Below are 4,973 nucleotides of genomic sequence, written 5' to 3'. Positions count from 1 at the left end.
TTTGCCGCACCGCCGCCGCCCCTCACCGGAGCCACCGCCGCCGCCTTTTGCCCGCACCACCGCCGCCCCGCCCTCACCGGAGCCGACCCCGCCGCGCCGGACTTCGCCGAAGGTAGAACCGTTCGTTTTTTTAAAAAGCCCGATTCGGTTTTTTAGAAACCCTAGTTTTTTTGGATAGATCGGTTCACCGGTTTTTCGCGGTTTAGTTACTTTGCAGACGTTCGTCCGTACGTTCGTTTTAACAAATGGAGTTTACTCGTTAGTAACAGACAACGAACGCTCCTTCATTAGCCTGTTCGTCAGTTTTCTTTTTCTCGGATTTTCCGCGATTATTTTCAATCGCGATTTCTGATCCGATTTTCGTTTTAGTTTATCTTTTCGCTCGTTTGTCGGAATCGTGCGATTTAAGCGCCTAGATCTTCGGCTCGAGACCCTCTTTCCGTTTAACCAACTTGAACAAGCTTTTGCTACTGTAAAATTTGACCTTAGTCCAGATTAGTAAACGGATCTTGTTTCTTTCGCAGTTTGAGTTTCGTTGCTCCGTTTGATTTGATTCTTTTCGCAAACCGGAGTTCTTAAGTTGAGCTTTCTGGTTAGATCTTCTTGTTTGAGTTTTACCCGTGTTTCTTTGCTTGATTTCTTATGTATGCTATTGTTTGTTTGCGACAGAACACCTGGAGTGCGAAGCATGCTACTAGGAATCCCTAGGTTTTGCGGATCATCAGCAAGGCAAGTAACACTTTGATCATACCCCTTTATCACACAGTTTTTATCCATTAGTTCCAATCCTCAAACATTGCATGGTTAGGATGTGATTAACATGTGGGTTGGGAAGTAGTTGATGAGGTAGAACCTATTGCCCTGTTATATTCAAACCCTTGGGAGTTACTTCTACGTATTGCTTATATTGCTATGCTATGCTCGTAGACGTGGTTGGGTGAGTGAAATCCATGGCAGATGTGAGATTGTTAATTAATGGTTCAACTTAAGGTGGCAACTTGAATACACATCTGGGTGGAATGTTTGTTGGGCACCTGGAGGATCCAGTGTTGTCCTAGGATATCCCCGAGTACCCGTGTGATAATCCTATGGTCCGCCACCCAGGCTCAAAGGGAACTGAGATATTTTCATGCTAGAAACTTCCGTGTGCAGCCACAAGCTATTATGGGCTCTAGCATAGTGGAGTAAGTTGCGTGAAGCTCCCGAAGAGGTGGATCAGCAGGTAGTGGGATGTAGGTTCGGTATGGTCTGCCCGGATTAAGGAGTTAATGCTTATGAAAAACTGTGTCTCGGTCACCCATTTATCAAACACCCTGTAGTGCGAGAAATCCAACGGAGGAGATCGGGTCTTGTGGGGAAAAGTGTGCGAACCTTTGCAGAGTGTATAAACTAATCATGGTTAGCCGTGTCCCCGGTTATGGACATCTTGAGTATGTAGTACTTGGAGTATCATAAGTATATCATCACTCTAAACTAATATTGTTGGGTTGTTAATTACTTTAATTGGGATTGAGTTAGAGGAACCTTCTCAATGATGTTTCAACTACCATGATAGTTAAATAATATCTATTCCTTTGTTGTAGGGAAAAATTTGCTTTTCGCAAAAACTATAACCATAGAGCTTTCCACCATCCAAATATGCATGTAGTGATAGAATTATTTGGTTCTTGCTCTACTGTGTTATCTTGCCAGCATATTCCATGTGCTGGCCCATTTTCGGTCTGCAACGTATTATGTTGCAGACTTTTCAGACGAGTAAGGTTCGTTAGGTCGTTGCCGTGCAGCTCAGCTATGCCGTTGGAGTTGATGGACTCACTTTATCTTCCAAGGCTTCCGATGTTATCGTATTAGATGGCCTTAAGCCATATTTATTGTAATAAGTACTCTTTTGAGACATCCGATGTAATAAGAGTGTGATTCCTACTCTGTTATAAATCCTTGAGTACTGTGTGTGTCAGCATTACCGATCCAGGGATGACACTGAAGCACAGAGACTTGGCCATTTGAGGTCGGGTCGCTACAATAATTCACATACATGATGATTGGCTCGACAGCATGGCATCGCATAATTCACATATATAATGCCTTTGCAACAAGATAGCATGGCATAATTCACATATAAAATGTCTTTCAACAAGATGGCAATGCATAATTCACATATATGGTAATTAGACACTAAACAGGTGGCATTCTCACAAAGCATGTCTAAACTAATCAAATGACATCGCAATGCAAGACACCATACGCACGATATGAGCAACATAACCCTGCCAAGTTAATTAGAGCATACACCTCAGGGGGGAATAGGACTGGTCATCTGTCTTTGAATCCTCCTCTGAGGAGCTATCCGTAACCAGCAAGATATGCGCTTCGTCAGATAGCATAGTCTGCTCTGAAGACCTTGTTTTCACTCCAGAATTTTCCATCACCCTGTCAAATGGCTGATGCACACGAAGAGTAGTTGAATGTACTAACATTGTTGACAAATGTAATACATAATGAAACAAAAGGATGGCCTGATATAATTCACATATAAGATGACTGGCTAAGCAGGATGGCATTGCAAAATTCACATATATGATGCCTAGCTAAACAAGATGGCATTGCATAATTCACATAAACGATGAATAAACTAAACAGATGGCATTCACACAAAGCATGTCTAAACTAAGCAGTTGACATATTTGATGTATAAAGTAAGCAATGCAAGGCATCATATGCATGATATAACCAACATCAGCATGCCAAGTTAGAGCAAATACCTCATGGGGTAAATAGGAGTGGTCTTCTGCTTCTAAATCCCGCTCAGAATAGTTATCTTCCTCTTGATTACAATCCAAAATGGGTGGAGGGGGGCTGCCTTTGCGCCCACCATGGAGCGACGTCTGCATGAAATTTTATTGCCACGCAAGGCTCTCTTTTGCTCTACATGTTCAGTTCCATTGTGTACAATAACTGACATGCATAGGAATAAAACATAGTGAGATTATGTAAGGAGTGCATGCACAAATCCAGAGTGATGGTAGCAAACTGTGGATAGACCCAAAACCAATGATAGTAGGCAGATAATAGCTTTAGTTAAAAAAATATAGATAATTGCTCCTTTAATGTTTGTTTGCACCCAACATGAAACTCATAGTAGACACCCGAGATTAACCAGATAGTAGACAGATAGTACTGATTGCTGCCCCAGTATGTACCCCACAACCATTTAAAAACTCAAGTTTCAGCATAAGCTTGGACCTGACTCAGAGTCTAATAGGTGAACACGATGATAAAGTAGCATGTCATCATATTAAGCGATGCATAACGTAAGAAGACACGGAAGAGTGCGACCTCTCTTGCGGACCCGTGTAGTCCTCAAGGTCATCTGCTCAGTTGATGATGGTAATGCAGTTGTCGTGGCTGCCGGTGGCGGAGAAGAAGATCTGAGGCAACGAAAGACAGTCTGGAGAGCGGATCCCTACTGTGGTGAACCCTTCCGTCGTTGGAGCAGCTGAGCTGGGGTGGAACACAACACCACAGGAGCAGGACAAACCACACAAGGTTTTCTTTGACACATATCTGTAATAGAAGTAATTGTGTAAGGGCTTGTTTGAATTTGAGCATTCTAACAATGCAGGGATAGGAAATAGACAGGAATAGGATAGGAATGCACGTGCAAAACCGAGAATTTAAAAACAGAGGATTTTTGCCAATCTGGGTGTTTGGTTCACAAGAATTGGAAGATCACAGGATGCAAAGAAGCATGGTGAGATTAAGTCAAACCACAAGAAAATGTACGGTTATAATGCTATTATGCTACTATCTCTTAGTCTTGTGCTTCATGAATAGGAATTTGAAAAGGAGGACAAGTGGAAATTAAAATTCCTACGGTTTTTCTTTCAAGGAGACACTAAAGGAACAAATCCTACAGTTTTCCTTTGCTCCATTCCTTTGCACCAAATTCATGAAAAGTAGTACCATACGAAACTTTCCAATTCCTAGTTTTTTCATTCACTTTTCCTTTCAAGCACTGGCGATTCCAGTAGGCATGCTTGAGCAAGGAAAATCCTACGCTAAAAAATGTTTTTGTGCTACTTCTATTACTTTGGACCCAGGCCACTGCCCTACTAGCTCAACTCCTAGGGCCATCGACAAATGCATAACTCAAACACGCAGAGATAAATAATGATGGCATTCAAGAGAGTCCATCACGGATAGCTAAGTTGCTTGGTACCTCACTGCTTGTCATATAGTAGGATAAAATGATCGTATTTCCCATTACTCCGTGTGCTCAGTGGACAATATATATAACATGTAGAGTAAAAAAGATATGCAACAAGTGTAGAACCTCTTTGGTGAAGCCATGTCGATCTCAGCGTGATTGGGTTGGCCGGTGAGGATGCTCCGGCTAACTTGGCTGTCGGAGGAGGGGAAGAAGATCTTAGGCGTCTGGAGATGGAGCCCGAGGTATTGCTCCGCTGTGATGGAGGGTTTCGTCGTTGGAGCAGCTCTGGTGAGTTGTACGACGCCGAGGCTGAAGCAGGACAAGAGAGACAACGTTAACCTGAGTGGAATTCTAATAGCATCTCCAATAGATGACGTAAAATACATAACCACAAGCTGCTAGATGTATACATTAGCCACTCATCTCTGAACTTAACTGTCGAAACTGAATTTAAGTGTTGAAACTGAACTTAACTGTCGAAACTGAATTTTCCTGTCGAAAATGAATTTTACTATCGAAACTGAACGCACTAGAGGTGAGGCTACACGTCAGTCGACTGACTTTTTCATCTCTGGTCAGTCGATTTTGCAGCCGTTGGATACGAAATCAAGGGCCTGCAGTTCATCTTCAACCTTCACCCCCCTGAGCCGCCAGCCACCACCGGCCAAATAGCCGCCCCCCGCCGCCCGTGGCCGGTGGTGCGCCGCCCTTCCCGCCCCGAAAACACTCCCCACCGCTGGTCCGCTGCCGCCCCAGCCATCCC

The sequence above is a fragment of the Triticum dicoccoides genome, chromosome 6A, assembly GCF_002162155.2.
Source record: "Triticum dicoccoides isolate Atlit2015 ecotype Zavitan chromosome 6A, WEW_v2.0, whole genome shotgun sequence".
NCBI classification, from domain to species: domain Eukaryota; kingdom Viridiplantae; phylum Streptophyta; class Magnoliopsida; order Poales; family Poaceae; genus Triticum; species Triticum dicoccoides.
This window is presented reverse-complemented; position numbering follows the sequence as displayed.